The following is a 20,097-nucleotide window of genomic DNA, read 5'->3' on the forward strand; positions in this document are numbered from 1 at the left end:
GCATGATTTCCAGACCTTTCACCATTTTGGTCGCCCGCCTCTGGGCACGCTCCAGCTTGTCAATATCCCTCATGAACTGTGGTACCCAAAACTGAACGCAGTATTCAAGGAATGTATAATTAAATAAGGAATGTATAAATAAATTACATTACTACTGCAATATAACAAGAACGAATGGCACTCTGTGTGTAGGGGGTGGTAAGATAATTCTAGTGATATTCTGATATTCTAGTGAGTTAAAATAAACTGACCCAGGGAGCTGGAATAAAAAGTCTCTGATTGTATCGGGAGCTGATGGAAAATATTCTGGGATGAACAAAGCATGTGTGGATCTCCAAAATAAAATCAGAAAGAACAGGAACAAAATCTGAGACTTTCTGGTCTTTTTAATCAGTCTGGATGGTGAATTTGTATTTGTGTGTCTTTCAAAAGTGCAAAATTATGAAGGTTTGCATAAAAATGTGAAATGAATGCAGTTCTGCCTTATCACTGAGTGCTATCCACTAGTAGACCCTCCTGACCTAGCAAGTGAAAATTAGTTGCTGAAACCATCTCCGTAGTTTTCAGCGGTATGCAATGCCAAAAGGTGATTTCAGTAACAGCCTGACCAACTGCCATGGTGGAAACTCTTCAGACCTAGACATTTTGCTTGGAACAGATTTCCCTTTTGGGGTATGGAAAAGGAAAATATATCCTCCTGGTGCTCACCACACAAGAGAGTCTGTTTTTTCTCTAGCTTAGAGCTATTTTTATACAGCAGGATTGAGGGGTAAAGCCTTCCCCAGACTAGTCAATTTCAGCTAGCCAAGGTACGTGTATGGTTGCACATCTGAAGGTGTGTCCGCATGCAAAATTCCCTTCACATGGAAAGCTAGCATGTTACAATATTACTGTTGGAAGTGAATAAAAATTAAAATACGATGAACAAGTATTTCCTAGCTTAGCCTCTCCTTCAACATGGTCCTCCCTTCCTGAATCAGTGTCCTGTGCCACATTATATCAGATAGAAAGGGAAACAATAATATTACTAATAACTTATAGAGCCAGCATGGTGTGGTAGTTTGAAACTTTGAGAGACCTGAATTCGAATCCCTATTCAACCATGGAAACACACTGGATAACCTTGGGCAAGTCACACTCTCTCAGCGTCAGAGGAAGGCAAGCGTAAACCTTGACAGGACTGCCAACATAAGCACACTTGTCTGAGAATAAGCACCACTGATTCTGGTGGCTGGTCTGGGAGGAGACCTTTATTGCCAAGAATTCACAAGAAAATCATAGTTCATTTCTTCTCCATTCTCCAGCATGTGTTTTAAACATTATTTTAAATATATATTGTTTTAAAAATAAGGGGAGAAGTACAATAGCACAATTCGAATGTAATCCCATTAATGATTAGCGTCTAGAGAAACCATGGCGTTCAGGGAAAGTTTAAATATATAAAAGCAGCCCCAGGAAAATGTTGGTTTGCAGGGGAAAGCATAATAAAAACGGTGGAAGTGATTAGGGCATGGAGTGATAGGGATTCATAATAGTGTCACTGCACAGTTGCACAGTCGCATACTTATGTCATTACGGCTTCCCAGTTTATTTTTTAAACACCAGTTATGGAGCAGAAGGTGGAGCAAACAGGGGTGTAAATGGCATTGTCGTATTGCGAGCCTAAAAAAGAAACACAGGAACCAAAGCCATTGAAACATAAATGCACTGATGATGTGTCAGAAATTTAGCTTCTGCCATACTTGTTAGTGGTTTGTTCTGTATATGCAGTGTAATATGGTTAGCCCTCCATATCCATGGTTTTTTTTATCCATGGATTCAAGCATACACAGCTTGAAAATATTATATATATATATATTTTCCAAAAAGCAAATCTTGATTTTGCCATTTAAATAAGTTACACCATTTTACTGTGCCATTGTATTTAATAGGACTTGAGCATCCATTGATTTTGGTATTTGTGGTGGAGACCTGGAACCAAACCCCAGCGGATACCAAGGGCCCACAGTGCTGGATAATGGGATACACTACACTTTTGGGGATGCTGGGTGGAAAGACTGTTTATCTTCCTTGGAGTTGTCTAATGAGCAGATGTGAAGGAGAGGAAATGCAAACTGTGAACATCAAGGTCAGTTTCATGCAATGCTTGGTATGGAGGAGAAAGGAGGGGAAAAGGGGAAAGGAATGTTTTTACATGAAGATGAATGGGGTGGGCTCATGCAAAAACATTTGAATTTCTAAGTGCTTTTATCATACTGCGCAACTGAAATTGCTTCAGTCCTGATAACATTGTTATGCTGTAATCAACTGAGTTTCCTCAATAAATCTTTCTGATTTCTCTGAGGCTTATATTTTTGAACTGTGGTTATCCAATATATGACATGATGCAAAGGAGTGAATTGCATTCCCTTACTTTTCCATTTACCGGAGAAGCCGTTTTCAAACGGATCAACACAAAACAAGTGCTAAGTTTTGCTCTGAATCCCTGGATATTTAGCCAACTTAGTGATGAACTAGGGTTGCCACTTCTGTTTTTCTGAGATAGTAATCTTTAAAACCTAAATGGTAGACAGACACACGATGGTTTCTTCCATGTTGAGAATAGCTGCATCTGCTGAATTTGGCTGCTGCTCATAAGGATGAATTTCATTTCAATTTCCTTTTTGAAGGATTTTTCAAAATTTGCCAAGTTCTTCTTTACAAATTTCCCATACTTAACAATATTCATCCTGACTCCCTCCCCTGGCTCCATCTGCTGCTTTTCCACATGCGCAGAGAGAGAGAAATAAATAAATCCAGACATGCAGCATGCAATCCAATTTTTATTTATATTAGCAATTTTGTTCCTTAATGATTATGGATGCTCCTCAAGGTTTCTAGCTGGTATATAACTTGGTGGGGATAAGGGTGGAGTGAAGACATATCTGTTCATGAATGCACATATGCATGTAAAGGCAGATTCATAGAGCTGGCTGTTATGGCATAGGCTGCCTGTTATTTTGGATGCTGCCATGAGTGACTTTAATCTTCAACCGCTGTTAAAAACAATTACCCCCCCAAAGCCCAGAACATCTTGTGTAACAGAAATGGAGAAGAAAGCTGATAGGAAGAAAGTCAACTAATTTGAAATGTGGTCCTGGAGAAGAGTTCTGTGGATGCAGTGGGCAGTTAAAAAGACAAACAAGTGGGCCCAAGAACAAATCAAGCCTGAACTCTCATTAGAAGATGACTAAATTGAGCCTATCATACTTTGGCCACATCATGAGAGGTCATGACTCACTAGAAAACACAACAATAATGTTTAGCAAGACTGAAGGCAGTAGGAAAAGAAGACTTCATGCCAGAGGGATAGATAATCAAGGTGGACATGGCCCTGAATCTGCAGGACTTGAGCAGAGCTGTTGATGATAGAATATCTTAGAGGTGTTCTCATTCACAGGGTCACCATGAGTTGAGGTTGACTTGAAGGCAGTTAACAACAACAAACAGAAGTTAAAACAGAATTAAATTGAACTTCTGTTTAAAAAAACACAAGTTGAAAATGTGTTTAAAAACACATTAAAGACATAATACAGTGCACCCGCATCATAGGTGGGTATGCTTTATGCGGCTTTCAGCATACGCTGAAAGCCACGCAGGGAGGAAGGGGCGGCTTGTCCCATAGGGACTAATGGGGTGTGCACCTGTGGCCCATATGTGCTGCTGTGCTTCTGCACCACCGCATGCATGAGCCCCATTCATTGAAATGGGGCTCAAGCATACATGGAATTTGCTTTACGCGGGGGAGTCCAGAACAGATCCCCCGCAGAAAGCAAAAGCACACTGTATAATAGAAACTCAAGACCCCCTATCAAATGATCTGTCTGCTGCAACATATTGGCTTCATTCCCACTATGGTTTAAACCGGATTGTGATTCCAAACAATTCAGTTTAAACCCACATGGTTCCCACTTAATTCGAATCGCTGAACCGATTCGGAAAGAGGGGGCATAGTTTTTACCCATTTTTACCCATTTAACCCATGTAAAAATGGGGTGTTTTTTGGACTGAATTGATTTATTTGGAAATAAATCAATTCAGCCCAAGCGGGAACCAAATCTGCTCTGGTTCCCACTGGCAGTGGCTTCCCCGGCCATACCTCCATGCCTGCTCTGTCCTCCCAGCCTGCCTCTCTCCTTCCACCCCAGCCTCTTCTCCATCCCTGGTATGAAGAGGAGGACGGAGGGAGGCATGGCAGGGAAGCCGTGGCTGTTGCTTCCTGCACCAAATCTTGAAACCGGTGCAAACATAGTGGGAACCACTGTTTGCTGAACCGGTTTCAGGAATTGGTTCAGGAATCAAATCAATAGGTAAGTGGGAATTAGGCCATTAAAAACCAAATGCCTCCTTAACTAAAAAGAGGTTTACCTGCTGCTGGAAAGACAGCAAGGAGAGGGGGCAACCAGATCTCCCAAGGAAGGGAGCTCCACAACTTGGGAACAGTTGGCATGGCCTTACCAGGCATGCCTATGATGGTGGTGGGACTAAGAGGAAGCCTCCTGTTGTAGACCATAAAGCTTGAGCAGACTCATATAGGGAGAACCCTGACATTTCCAATGGGTGGGTGGAGGAGTGCTTCAGGCATGGAAGATGATACTTACTATGTATTCGTAACTAACTCAGCAACATAGCCCCCCACCCCACTCACTGTTTCTCATGCACTTCATAAAAACCCTCATAATTTCTTACCCTATCACCTTTTGTTCGCTTATTGATTTTACCATAATTCCCCATCAGAAACCTCAAGGTTAACAGCTTCAAAATTCAGTTTCCTGGGACAAATGCAATGTCTCTGTGTGGTATTCAGCATAGAATAGAGGAGGATCATCTGAAGGCAAAGAAGACCAGCCCCCTTGCATGGTGTCCTTACGACTGCTATAAAAATATTCTCATCTTGGAATTAAACAAAGTGTCATATTCTAAGCAGGAGGCAAAATCAGCAAAGATTCCTATAGTCATTTGAATTTATTAAACCATCTGGTCATGAAATTATTAATTAGATACCCATGCATATGATTTCTTAACTGACTCTATTCTATATTACATGGAGTGGGCTGTATTTGCAATTATTCCTGTTCTAAAATCTTCCCTAAATTGCTTTTGGTGCAAAAATCCTTCTTTGGAGAAAAAGACTTAGCTATTTGCCATTTGCCACTTACATTTCTACTTCGCCTTTTCTTCAGTGAGCATGCATAGCCTATTTCTTCCCCAATTTATCCTTACAACAACCCTGTGAAATAGACCAAGCTGAGTGATATAAATAGTCTAAGGTTATCCAATGACTTTCATAGTTTTGTGGGGACCTGAATGAGAATCTTTCAAGTCCTAATTTAATATTCTAACTATTTTTTTATTTACATTAAATAAACACATTTCAAAATCAAATTTATAACCATCAATTTCATAGTTAAATAAATTGGGTGTTGTGGCGATTCCTTCTTTTTGATTTCAATTTTGCATGGTAACTGAAATTAAACAGACCTCAATAGATGCCTACAAACACATCTCAGTGAATACTTACCTCAACTTTGGCGAAAACTAAAACAGTATTGTACTTGTGGTATTGGATTTTGGTGACTCAGGATATTTGGATAGATGAGTCTTTGAGACTATGGCCTAAATCCAGTGTTAGTCTCAACTGAAACACCTTATTGAAAATCAAATTTACATATTTCTTGCCCAATTAATTCAGCAACGGAATCAATAGGTTTTCTTTAGCTGTGACTAGCAAATATAGGTTTTGGCTATGAAATCTTCTGCTAAATGAAGGCAAAGTTATCTAAGGCTATTTTTTCTCCATCTTTGAGATTCTTTTTTACCAATCAGTTCCTAGTGTTTCAACAATTTCCTGATGCCATCCATATTTTTATACATGTAAAGGAATGAGTTCCCAGTCGACAAAGGGGTAAGGCAAGGTTGCATAATATCACCCTATTTATTCAACCTATATGCAGAAAATATTGATCTCACAGCACAGCAGGCTTAGAGTCAGAAGCAAGAGGAGTGAAGATCGGAGGAACGAACATTAACAACCTGAGATTTGCAGACGGCATAAAACTACTAGCAGAAACCAACAATTACTGAAGAAAGCACCAAGGTAGGACTTGACACATATGAACCTCAGCAATACTGATCAGGGCTTCGTAATGGAATCCTCAAACATTTCCAAGCTATGCTAGAGCTGGTTACACTAAACAAGTTGTTAATATATGCTTTGTGCAAACATCCTCTTTCCAGGAGACAATTTCATGCTAGCATTCTCCATGGACCTTTAACAAACAGCAGCATACCCAGCACATGTTAACAAACCTGTTAACAAGCCTTTGGGGTCTTATAGCATACACCAGACATACTGTAAACCTTCAAAATATTCTGCCAATATGTGGGAGAAAGCCCAGGGCAATTTGGCAGTTTGGACACTCTCTGTTTCAACCACAGCTGCTTGAGTCTTTCACCTTCCAAAGGCCTTTCTACTGTGATGCTCAAACAATGGACTAATGACAATTCAATAACTGGTACAGTTCCAGACACTGATGGGAACTAAGGTAATCAAATAAATTATTTATTAATTGGGATTTTTAAAACTGAAAGATGGAGCCTAAATAAACTTTGTTAAAATCTTAAGTGAGTGACTCAGTTTGGAATTTCAGCATGAACCTAATTCTAGATTTAAGTTGTTAATTAAATTATTAATTAATTAAATGAGAAAGAATGCTAAAGAACCAACAAATTTCCCCCTGGTTCTTTACCTGAAACCATCTGCCCTGGACTGCATAGCAAATGATGAGGAATCACAAAAGTTGTGGTTCAGCAATATCTCAAGGGGCACATGATTTCCATCCCTATATTAGAACATATATAAATTGCACCAAAATACCCAGAAGTGCACAAACCTAGTAGAAAGTTCTGTTCTTATCCTCATATTGTCAGGAGTTGCACAGGCAACATACCTACCATAAAATGCTGGGGATTGAGTGTGATGTACTGTATAACCCATCACACTCAATTCTGGGGTTTGATGTTTTGTGAGATATTTAGCCTTCACTGTCAGAGTGCGCTGGTGCCACAACCAACAACAAATCCCAGGAGTCCATGGGATGGAGCCATTACAGTTAAAACAATGTCCAACTGCATTCAACTGCATTCACCCTAAGTGAATCCGATTTGACAGAAATTAACAAGGCCCACAAACATCATAACTACTACCAAATGGCCCTTCCATCCCACCCTAAGCAGACAAATGTCTTGGGCTGATTAAATCTAATCCAGATTAAGTCTGTATTTTAACTGTTGGTTTTATGTGCTTTCTTTTTTTTAATTGTGTTCTGTATTTCAACATGTTGTACCCCATCTCAAGTCTTGAGGAGAGATGAGAAATAAATAAAATTGTTGTTGTTGTTGTATTGCATATTATGTTATTATTATATTGTACTGTGTTATGATGGGGCACAATGGCTCAGTGGTTAAGATACTGACTCTGATGATTGCAAGATTAGCAGGTGAGCAGTTTGAGGCCCAAGTGCCGCATGACGGAGTAAGCTCCCATCACTATCCCGAACTTCTGCCAAGTAGATAAGTGCAAGTAGATAAATAGGTACCACTTCGATGGGAAGATAACAGTGTTCTGTGCAGTCATGCTGGTCACATGATCACAGAGTTGTCTTTGACAACACTGGCTCTATGGCTTAGTAATGGAGATGAACACCATCCCCTACAGTCAGACATGACTTGACAACCTTGTCAAAGGGGAAACCTTTACCTTTACCTTTTTATTATTATGCTTTTGGGGAGAGGCCGCCTTTAGTAGTTTGAGTGTTGGACTAGGAAACTGAGAGGCCAGGATTTGAATTCCTGATCTGCCATGGAACCCACTGGAGACTTCTCAGCATCAGAGGAAGACAAGGGGAACCCCCCCTCAACAAATTCTGCCAAGGAAACCCCAAGATATAGTCACTTTAAGGTCACTGTCAGTCAGAAATTAATTGAAGGAACAAAAGAACAAATCATCTCTAATTTCTCCTTAATTGCAGTGGTTTGTTTGAAAGGAGCCAAATTGATTTACCACTGCCAAGACAAAAGACAAGAGACAAAAGTGAGATAGTTTACAATTATTGCTTTTGGGTCAGGTGCAAAATGAACATCTATCAGGAAAAGCTTTCCATTGTGAGCCTGTCAGAGACTTAATTGCAAATGAAGAGATGGGAAGAAAGAAGGAATAAAAGAGAAGGGTGCATTAATGAGTACCTTAAAAACTGGCCTTAGCACAGACAATTAAATGTAACCCATCTTACAGGCTGACCCTGTCCAACAGTCTTGAAGGGCTGAGAATATAGACTGAGCTATGGCAGTTAAAACAGTGTCAAATTGTATTATGTCTGCAGTGCAGATTAGACCTATATTATCATGGTTTGAGCATTGACTAGGACTCTGGAGACCAAAGTCTGAATCCTAGCTTGGCCATGTAAACCCATTGGGCAAGTTACATTCTCTCAGCCTCAGAGGATGGCAATGGCAAACCCCTCTGAAGAAAATGGCCAAGAAAACCCCATGATAGGTTCACCTTAGGTTCATCATACGTCAGGAATGACTTGAAGGCATGCAACAAATCCTGATGGTGTGGAAGGAGTTGAGTTTTGGAATCACTCAAATAGTTGGGATAGTGAATATCATACATAACACCCCCAATAAATAAATTCAGAATACCCATCAAATTACTCCACTTCTGAATGGTATAAGCATGAAGTGACGTACTAAACAAAAAATGAATCTGATGGTGTACTGAACAAAAAGGAAACAATATTAACAGCAGCATCATTTCACTGAACAAGATGGTGGCAGCTACATCAACTGCATCAGAAGAACACTTGCCAGAAGAACTTTACAAAACATTGTCTGCCAGTTGACAAACCTTCCATTTCAGTTGTGTGTTATTTTCTAGTTGATATGTTCCCAAGGAAAGAGCAGAATGAGTCACATTTGCATTTAAACCACATGCCAGGTTAGCGCAAAAGGGTTGAAATGGCCACACCTCAGGTTAAAAGCCAATGTAACTTTCTCATGGGTTTTTTCCTGTCACACAAACATGTTGTCTGTGAGGTGTAGGGAGGCTTGCTGCTTCACAAGCATCTCTCTGTTTGCCTTCCCTTTGCTGGCACTAGCGTGGCGAGATTTTTTTGAAATGCCCTGCCCCTGGGCGCTCTCTCTAAGACCCCTTTGTCATAAAAATTCCACACCTCTCTGCGTCTCTCATCTCCCAGACACTTTTCCCACCACAGACCTTTCAGGCAACCTTACTTCTACCGTACATCTCAAAAATGCTTCAAGTCTCATAAAGCAACCCTAACAAACTTACAGCCTCCCTGGGCCACACATCGTGACTCCTCAGCCCCACTATAAACTCAGCTACTAAGATGCCCAAAGAGCTTCTTGCTTTGACAGAGTAATTAATTTTAAGAGTATGTCATCCATTTTTAAAAAATCATCTAAGTGGAGTTTGCCACTTAGATGTTGCCAAAATTAAATTAAAAAAAGAGAGATTTGGGCACTGCTTAGGCTAAATGTCTCACAAAATGACAGTTCCCAGAATTCCCTAGCATTGAGCCAGGACAGTTATAGAGGTCTCAATCTGGATCATTTTTGCAGTGTGTTTTGGACCTTAGTTAAAATAGGCCCAAAAGTGATGGGCAAGATAGAGTGGCTTCTGGCTGCTTTGGGGATGGTATGTGCACCTCTGGAGCAGCTGGGAGCCAGCCTGGGGCCACCATAAAAAGAAGCACAAAAAAGGGCTGTTTGCCAGCAGCCCATTCAGGGCTGCTGTGGTGGCTGGCCTCAGGACCACAGTGTCTGGTTGCTGTGGTCCCATACTGATTGGGGGGCAACTGTCATGGGCTGCCCTGGCTCTGACTTAGAGGCACAGCCAAAGAACTCAGACTCTGGTGCCAGTTGATAAGCATGCCCTCTATTCCATCATCCAAGTCATTTACAAAGAAGTTGGACCCTGTGCAAACCTACTAGTCACTTCTCATCAAGATGAAGAGGAGCCCTTGATGAGTACCCCTTGGGTAACCAATTACAAATCCACCTAACTGTCACATTGTCTAACCCACATTTTACTAGCTTTTTTGCAAGGATATAATTGGGGACCTTGTCGAAGGTCTCACTGAAATCAAGATATGCTACATCCATAGCATTCCATTCATCTACCAAACTTACAACACTATATATATTGGTCTGGCATGACTTGTTTTTGAGAAATCCATTGTTGACTGTAGTGATCATGACATGTCCTTTCCTGTTTAACAATTTCACCTCTGATATCAAAACTTCCACCTCAGATAACATTACCTTTTTATTGTTATTATTCTGCTGTTATTATCAGGTTGTTATTAAAGGTCCAAAAGCAAGTTCTAAAGAAGACATGGCAAAGTTGTCAGAAACAGCTGGGTTGTCAGAGTGAAAACTGAAAAGTGGTTGTGTACCTTTAATGGTTGTAAAGAGGTAGGTATTTCGGCAGGTGTTGCTTGCTAACCTGGTTGGATGACAAGCAACACCTGTGAAATGTCTTCTTCTGCACAGCCCTTAAAGACAGAGGAGCCACCTGCAGTTTACAACTTGGCAGTCCAGAGAATCCGTTACATGTCTTTTACAATCATTTTCAACATCCTGCTGTCTCAGTTTTCCTTACTTATAAAAATAGCCAGGATGTTTATCCCATAATTTGAAAAGAAGGCTTTTGCTTAGCTTTTGTTGGCTCAACAATTTCTGTTAAATCTTAGGGCCAGTAGGATGGCCCTATTCAATGAAGGGTTTGGGCCTGATGCTTTCCAAATAAGAGAAGAAACCTCAATAAGCCTCTTGGTGAGGCTTAGGAGAATCACAACTAACAGCTAATGGCCAGCATGAAAAAGCAACAACTGGTATGTAAATTTCAAGCAAGGAGGTGAAATGCTGGTATGCTCAAGACTTGTTGGTCTGAAGTGTACAGTGGTGCCTCGGGTTACGAAATTAATTCGTTCCGCGGCTAATTTCGTAACCCGAAAAACCTTCGTAACCCGAATTGCCATAGGCGCTAATGGGGAAAAAAGCCGCGGCTCTGCCGCGGCTCCATTTAAACAGCGCCGGCGTTTTTTCGTAACCCGAAAAAACGTTCGTAACCCGAAACAATAAATCCCTATGGGATTTATTCGTATCCCGAAAAATTCGTAAGCTGGGTAATTCGTATCCCGAGGTACCACTGTACTGTTGTTGCTATTGCTGCTGCTCCTCCTCCTATTGTTGTGTGCCTTCAAGCCATTTCCGACTTATGGTGACCCTATGACGAACCTATCATGGAGGTTTTTTTGGCAAGATTTGTTCAGAGGTTTGCCATTGCCTTCCTTTGAGGTTGAGAGCATGAGACTTGTCTATGGACACTCAGTGGGTTCCATGGCCAAGTGGGGAATCAAACCAATGAACCCTGGTTTCCAGAGTCATAGTTCAACACTCAAACCACTACACCTTGCTAGCTCTCATAAAGTATACTGTGCACCTGGCTAAACAGTTTCTCCCTCCTTCTCCCATCTATTGGCAACCTTCAATACAACATACAGCAAAAGTTAACATAAATTTTTAAGGACAGGTCTAGGGAACTTGGGACCCTCCTGATACTGAACTCCAGTTTCCATCAGGTCTAAACAGCATGGAGTACATCTACAATGTAGAAGTAATGCTGTTTAACACAACTTAACTGCCACGGTTTCTACATTTTAGATGCAGTGCTAAAGAGGCAACATAGGAATAGCATATAATAGTCACCTCAGTGGGCAGAGGTTCATCACCCAAGTTTGTGGGGAATGTAATAGAAGCCAATGACACAGAGCCAGCTTGGTCTGAGTGCTGGCCTCAGATTCTGGAAGACCATGGTTCAAATCCCTGCTCAGCTGGGCAGCTCAAGAGGAAGGCAATGGTGAACCCTCCACTGAACAAATTTTGCCAATAAACATCTGCAAGAAGATCACTTTATGGTCGCTGCAAATCAGAAACAACTTGAAAGCCCAGAACAAGTAGACACCATCTCCGGCGTGCTCTTAATTCTTCCTGTCCTTCCCCCTTTTTTCTTTCCCACATGCAAATAATCCTTAAACATAGTACTCTGAACCAAAGAGGATGTGATTCTTCATCTTATGGTGAAAACGATGAAAGATATATGTGTGTGTAGATGCCACACAAACGTATGTGCGTCCGTGCACATGTGTGCACATGCATACACACATTCAGCATGATTTACCAAGAAAAAAGCTGGATGGTTCCCATTATAAAATAAAAAGGCCCATCTATTCCTGAGGCCAACAAAAAGCTTCTATACATTTACACTGTAAGTCTATTGAGAGGCAAAAGTAGAGGCAGTCACTCACACCCCTTGTACACACAGATGGATGGAGACCGGAGAACCTCTGGCTTTACACACAGGCCAATCTGTTCTGCTCTCTCACAAGGAGGCAGTGAGTTTCTCCAAAAGCAAACTGTAAGGTTTCCGTTGTTGCATGGTGCTCAAGTTAATTTAATATATAACATCTCTTTCTCCCGCCCCCCCTTTTGCTCTCTTTAAAGGACCTAGAAGGTTCCAAGCTGCTCAGCAGCAGCCGAAAGCTGGCACCGTATGTGGTCCAGGCCTTGCTATGAACACTGCTTTTGTTGCCACTGTTGAGAAGTTGGCTGTGAATGGAGCACAGTGACCAGCTTGTTTAGCACATGGGAGTTAAGTGAGGGAGGAGTTTGGAGAAGAGGCAACCAACTTTGGGGAGATGGCACCTTCTGGTGGCAGGGCACCCTTTCTCAAAGCAAGGAGGGGGAAGGCGAAAAAGACAAACAGGTTAGAGCAAGAGGAGGAAAGAATGCTTTACATATAACCGATGAAAGACCCTGTTGATTTTTGAAATGAGGGGGGCGAAGCTCAAATGGCTGACCGTGGCTGCATGCAAATGCGCTTCTTTTCAAGAAATAAAGGCTGGCCTGTGCCAATAATTCAACAACAAGAACAACATTGCACCAAGGAAACCTATATTGTATGGTCCAACGTGAAGTGGGAAAATAAAAGAGGCTGGAATAAATGCAAATCATTTGCTTGCATTTGTTCTACAGTATTTGGGTTTGCCCAGGATTTGGAAGAGCATGCCCCAAACTGAAAAATCACAACAGCAAGAAAATGGAAAGAGAGTGGGAAAACAGAGCTAAAGCTTGCAATAACTAATTAGAAATAGCAAGTTGCTCGTCATTCATACTTTTCCCCTCAAATAAAAGTGTAACTGTCACATTGTGGTTGCAGCTTAATGAGGACACACTTCAGTTTCTTTGAATCATGTCTGTAACAGAAGTTACCCTAAATGTAAGTCATTGTTGTGTAGTGGGTTCAGTGCTGGACTATGATTCTGGACACTTGGGTTCAAATTCCCGCTGAGCCATGGAAATCCATTGGGTGGCCTTGGGCAAGCCACCCTCTCTCAGCCTCAGAAACAGACAAGGGCAAACCTCCTCTGAACAAATCTTGCCAATAAAACCCAATTATAAGGTCACTTAGCGTTGCCATAAATCAAAAATGACTTGAAGGTGCACAACAACAACAAAAATGTGGGTGGCACCAGAACTGGTTCATGCTGTGCCTCATACTGCTGAATGAAAACCATTAAGTTTTTTTTTAATTAATGGGCGTAACTATTTTAATCACCTTTGAGTAACATGAAAGTAGTAAAGAATTACTTTAAGCAGAACTAGGACAATAAGAAGATATGTTCTGGTCTTGGAAGGACAACTGTAATGATAACTATTTATTTTAAAGTCAATAATACAGTGGGCCCTTCCCTTACATGGGGATCCATTCCAGATCCCCCTGTGTAAGGGGAATTCTGTGTATGCTTACACCCCATTGAAAGCAGTGAGACGCCACACGGAGCATGCACCATACATTTTATTGCCGTGAAGTTTGGGTGCACTATAGAAGGCTGTTCACAAGTGTGGCTTATAGGCACATATGCCTCCTTTTTGGATGGGGCATAGGAGTCAGTTCTCATGCCCTTCTGCTCAGTCCTCAAATCTACCATCCTTAGGCAGCAGGTAAACCCTGAAGAAGTGTTGCTTTCCATTGTATTTACCAATGGGAAGGGCAGGGAGGCAACTCAGAAGGCTGCTCTGGGCTCATGGGGGAAACAAAATGAAGGTGTACACCATCTGGGAGTGTACCCTTACTTCTTCCCTCCCCTCAAGCTGAGTACAGCTGCTATTTCATGCTCTGAGTTGACTTTTCCTTCCTTTTCTCTCTGCTGGTCAGCAGAAGGTTCTCCCAAGGCTTAATAGCTACCAGGGTTAGAGGAAGGACATGGAATTGTCCAGTTGGAGCTTCATTCTGATGTAAGATCTTAGCCAAGATCTCCAGAAGCAATTGTGTATGTGTGAAATGAATGTATCTTGTCTCTAATGACCATCTGTGCAATGCTCATGAGCACTGAGGAAACTTGCAGGCTACATCCTGATATTTCACACAGGTGTGTCAGTTTGAATTGCGGATAATGAATTTACATTGATGTTTTCTCAAATACATATTTAACCAAAAGAACATGACTGTCTTAGCTTTCCAATAAATGGAGAGGCAAATCAAATGAGAAGTTTCAGCATTGGACTGGACAAATGAACCATACTTTTCGATTACTAATGTATCACATAGTTCATTAACGCACTACCTTGCTATAGCTTAGTGTCTAAAAGATAAAATGGCTGTTTCCCTACTCCAGGATGAATGAGAGAGAAGATGCAACACTGAGAGGAAAAGCAACTCAGCATCTTTAACTGCTGCCTGGCAGGCAAGTACCAAATGCATCCTTCTATCCTGGGAAACTCATTCTGCAGGGATTTTTTTTAAAGTGTGGCTCTGTCTAAAGCAAGTTTAGTTCCTACTTTGAAAATTATCAGTTGCTAGTTACAAGCTTTGGAGACACACTTTCCTAAAACACCTTCAAATTGAGTTTCCAATTGCTTTCCACTGAAGAAGGCCATACAAATATTTCTTGGCTGGAACACATTGGGATAATTTGTGGAATAAAACCTTTTTTAAAACAGTCACACACACACAGCTCCTTAGACTCACTCCTTCACATCAGATTTATTTAATTTGGCAAATGCTAAGAATAGAGTGTATTTCACTTCATTTTGGGAGAGTGCACCAAAATTTGCAAATTTCTTTATATTGAGCATGGAAAGAACTTGAGATTTAAAAATAAGTGAGAAAGATATTCGAATTCCTTCCTGAGGCACACATGTTACATTTATGTATTTTAATTATAATGGTAAAACGAGTCTGACAATTTAAAATAAGACACACTAGTCTCCCACATGCCATCTCACAGTCCTGATCTAGCAGAGACAGTCCTGATTAATCATCTGTTGTCCAACATTTTTAGCTGCTTTTAAAATGTCCCAGTTTCTCTTTCCTTCTCCTTCCTCTACTCCTCCCACATCTCCCTTGTTCTTCAGCTTATTATGCAAATTCACTTCAAATGCAAAAGTAGTTTACACACAATTAATTCATCAACAGGGACAAGATGGAATCTTGCCCTTCTTCCCATTTGGCTTAGGCAAAAGCAAACTGCTGCAGCCTCTTTTAGCTTCTGTGTTGGTTGCCCAAGTTGTTTCTGACTTATGGCAATCCTAAGGCAAATCTACTATGAGTTTTTCTGTGGCTGAGAGCATATGATTTGGCCAAGTGAGTTTACATGGCCAAGCAGGGAGTGCCAGTCTGTACAGGCCATAAGACTATGGAGGTACAACATGGTTTGATTAATGTTTTTATGGGACAACGGAAATATGTTGATAGGATTAATACAGCAGGAGCAAAACCCATGTATCTCCTGTTAGGAAAGTGGGGTTACCAGCTGAAAAATTCAGGGATAGTCTATGAGCAGGTGGCAGATCTTGATTTCCTCCCACTTAAGCAAATCATTATCACACAACCCAAGAAGGGTAGATATGTTGCATTAAGGTGCCATAAGACTCTGCGTGGCACTGGCTTCTAGTCATCCAAGAGCATGACAATACTCTCCAACATTTCACAGATTAAAGCCAGGACTTGTGTGACCAGAGTGTGATCAAGATGGCAAAAGTTTTAATGAGGAAGAACAAACATGCTAGAAGAGGTTGCAGCAGTTTGATTTTGCCTGAGTCCACAGAGAAGGGCAAGATTCTGCCATGTTCTGGTCTGTAACCAAAATAAATCTTGTCCATTCAAAATGCCATCCTCTCCCTCCCTCCAGCTGAGTTAACTGCGTGTAAACTACTTTTGCACTTTGACCTCAGTTTGCAGCAGTTGAAATAAGCTCAAGACAAAGGGGGAAGTGGGAGAGATGAATTGGGACACTTTAAAAGAAGTTGAAAAAGTGGGGTGACAGAGGATTAATCTGGATTGTCATTGCCAAATCTGAAGGTCTATACCAGAACCTGTAGCCAACCTATAAGATCAGTTTGGAGCTGATAGATGCCTAAGGTGAGCCATCTCAATCTTTATAAAAATGATTACATGATTTCTGGATTTTATCCATTACTTGTTGAAAGAAGTCTCATTAAAGCAAATAAACATAATGCCAATAAAGTAACAGAGCAAGATTTGTGTTCCCTGCTATTTTCTGTAGAGGAGTATTTTCTCTTTGAGGAAAGCTTTTTTTTTTATAGCTGGTTATGGTAAAAAGATTGAGGTTTTGGCATTAGGCTGAAAATGCAAACTTTGAAAAGTAATGAAGGGGTTGAAAAAGCAGTCTCCATGAACAAATGACACTTTCTCTCCAAAATTAAACCTCAGTCTGGCAAAATGCACTTTCTGTGTACTCACTGAAAAGGCGAGAGGTTCTTTAGAGATTCTAAGCAGATCCCCTGGATGTTAGAAGAATGCCAACTTGCCAAGTCACTATAGACCTTGTGACAAACTATCAGAGACTTAAGACCAACTTTTCACAGCCATAAATTGTGGTTAGATAACAAAATCTATGTCTTCCACCACCCTCCTTTTTTCAAGCAGGAGCAAATTTCTCTCCACTTCTTCACTCATTCATTTATCCATTAGTATACCGGCTAAGTTCACCAACCATTTTGGGATCTTAACTCATCACCATTGTGGATTAAAGTAATTTCTAGGTTGTGGCAAAAAGTGACATCAAAGGAAGAGCACATTGAATAATTCTGGGTTTGCTGCATGGTGACTTTTTGCATCTTGCTCTGCAACCTCCAGCTCTGTTATTTGGTGTCTCCAGAATGCTTTTGCAAAGACATTATTAGCAAATCTATAATTTTGCCATTTCATATCAGTGCCTTGACTTTTATGAGTCACTTTTGGCCAAGAGGCTCCATGTGTAGCAGGGACAAGAGCTCTGAAGATGAACTGAAGACACATATTCAAATTCTCATTCAGCCCCAAAGAGTCTATGAATATCCCTGGACCAAGTGCTATCTCTCCACAGCATTGCCATGTGGAAAAATTAGGAAAAGCCCATAAATGCACTGACACATTATTGGGAGAGCCTGAGAGATACTAATAGGACAGAAACCCATAGAAAAACCCATTTGATCCACTTATTTCACACTGGCCACATCCCTGATTGAAAAGTCCCAGATTTTGTTCCTGTTCTTTAGGCTTTTATGCTGGGTTAAAATAAACCAACTTGGGGAATTGGTTATCAAAGATGTCCGATTATACTGGGAGTTGACAGAAAATGTTTGCGACAAATAAAACACGTATGGATCTCCAAAAGTAAAATTCTGGGACTTTCTGGTCTTTTTAACCAGTCTGGATGCACTTACTGTTGGATCAAATCCGTTCACTTTAAATTTAAGTTATAATTGTAGAAGCAAATCTCATAGTGCTGACTTTGCTTCCCCAGGATGCCTGAGGACAAAGTTCTGAACAGATGCAGATCTGCAAACTTGACATTCTACCCATTAAAAAACAAAACCCACACACTTTATGGATGCACCTTGGAAGCAACTTTTCTATTTGTCAGAATGCATCTCTCTAAAAACCACCGTTCCGACACAAGAAAGCCTTTAAGAATCAATTTACCATTCATACTGTCCCTATTCCATGTTCAGCTGGCACAACTGAGGAGGGAAGGTGAGAGTTTAAGCCACAGCCCCTCCCTCATCTATGGCTTTTGTATCACCCATGCTTTCATTGAAGTTAGGTACATTTTAAAGAAGTTACCGTTTTTCCTAGCAGACAGGACAGCACCTTTCTCCTAACAATACAGATCAGATTGGTGATGATGTTCTCTTTTGCTTCATGTACCTGCCTTACCTATTTACCTGTAACAAGCAAACTTTTACTTTGTGGGAACTGAATGGTTGTAGATGCAATCAGTATTAGGGAAAACGTTTCCTTGGAAGTACCTTGCTGAATCTGTCAATCTGCTTTAGCATCCTCCTTCCAATAGTGGCCCAAAAAATGTATCTAGGCAACCTGTAGGAAAGGCAAGAAAGCAACCACCCTCCTCTATTGCTTGCCCAAACAATTTGAAGATACTTTTGAACCACAGCTGAAAGCAACCCATCCATCCCACCATGATGAATGAAAACTTTTCAAAGCAGAATAAAACTAAAAGGGAGATAAAATCCAACCTTACCTTTTAGAATTCAGTGCTTCAAGAAGTTAAGTCCCATACACCTAACAGAGCAGGATGATGCCTTTGTGTGTGTGTGTGTTTAGGAAGAGGTCGCAACCTCTGGATTCCCTGCAGGTCCTCTTTACAGCCTCCAGATGGGATTTGTCCTTCTTCTGTTTTGTGGGTGATGCCCCCCTTCTTGGTTTATTCCCACCCCACCCCAAGAAGTAATCAGAATTCCTGGTATCTGGTATCTCAGGTTCAGTTCAGTCAGTGGCAGCAGGAACAGCAGCAGGGTTGACTTTGGAAACCAAAAAAGAGAGTCAGAAAGCAAGCGAGAGAACAGAGGGGAGAGTTTTTTTAGCAACAGTCCACGCTGAGCTGCTACTGGCAGTAAAAAGAGACCTTCAGGCTCCTCTGGTCCCTCCTTAGATACCTCTTGCTATAGCTGGCAGATTACTAAGGGCATTGAATCGTCCTATGAAACTTTGAGTCAAGGTAGGCAGGAATCCAGGAAAAATAAGACAGGAGCTGGGAAGAGGGAGGGGAGGTAGGAATAGGAGGGCTGTCAGAGGCAAAGGGGAAGCCAAACCTCTGGGGGACAGAAAGAAAGCAAGGCCGTCTATAAGTCCTAAATAGGAGGGTCTATATATATATATATATATATATATATATATATATATATATATATACACTAGTTAAAATGCACACCAGTATTTGGAGAGATACTGCTGAAACGGTGCACCACAAGTATGTGTAGGAAAGGAACAATATAAGGAATTAGGTTTGAAAGAGAAATGGGGTTTGCCTAAAATAAAGTCCAGCTAAATCTAATTAAAGTCTACAGGCAAAAAGAGTGGGTGAGAACGAGGGAAGAGAGAAAAGGAGGTTGCCTGCAATGCAGTCAATAATACTGCAGGCTGGCTAGGAAGCTGTCAGAATAAATATTCAGAGCATCCTGAGATAGGGGATCACCCAGAACATGCAAGGAGGGCAAAGGGGGGGTGGGGACAGTTTGAAGAATTCCAGATGCAGTGCAATGATGTGACTTCAGGCGACGCTGGAGGAAATTGGCAAAGCTGCCTATATGCTCCACGGGTGGCCTGGAACTGCACTAAACACACAAAGACAAAAAGGGGCACCTATTTGCATTAAAAACACTTGTGTTGATTTATAGCTTTACATGTAAATTTAGAAATAACTACCATCATCAATCTAATATGTGTCAGTATATTGCTGAACTTTTTGACTAGGTGCCTTGTGTGCCTGTTCAGTTATCATAGAATCATAAAATCATAGAGTTGGAAGAGACCACTGGGGCCATCCAGTCCAACCCCCGGCCATGCAGGAACTCTCAATCAAAGCATACCCGACAGATGGCCATCCATACTCTGTTTAAAGGCATCCAAAGAAGGAGACTCCACTACACTCTGAGGAAGTTCCTTCT

The 20,097-nt window shown here is 41.2% G+C and overlaps 1 protein-coding gene across 1 annotated transcript in view; it reads right to left on the minus strand.

The window, feature by feature from the left end:
• Window positions 1-18,990, minus strand: part of ACAN (aggrecan) — a 58,497-nt gene extending 39,507 nt beyond the window's left edge. Inside the window, 1 exon segment of the mRNA XM_042474852.1 lies at window positions 18,672-18,990. The gene's annotated coding sequence lies outside the window, so the exon portion shown is untranslated.
• Window positions 18,991-20,097: the final 1,107 nt, after the last annotated feature.

This window comes from Sceloporus undulatus, chromosome 6 (genome assembly GCF_019175285.1).
Source record: "Sceloporus undulatus isolate JIND9_A2432 ecotype Alabama chromosome 6, SceUnd_v1.1, whole genome shotgun sequence".
Taxonomy (NCBI): Eukaryota; Metazoa; Chordata; class Lepidosauria; order Squamata; family Phrynosomatidae; genus Sceloporus; species Sceloporus undulatus.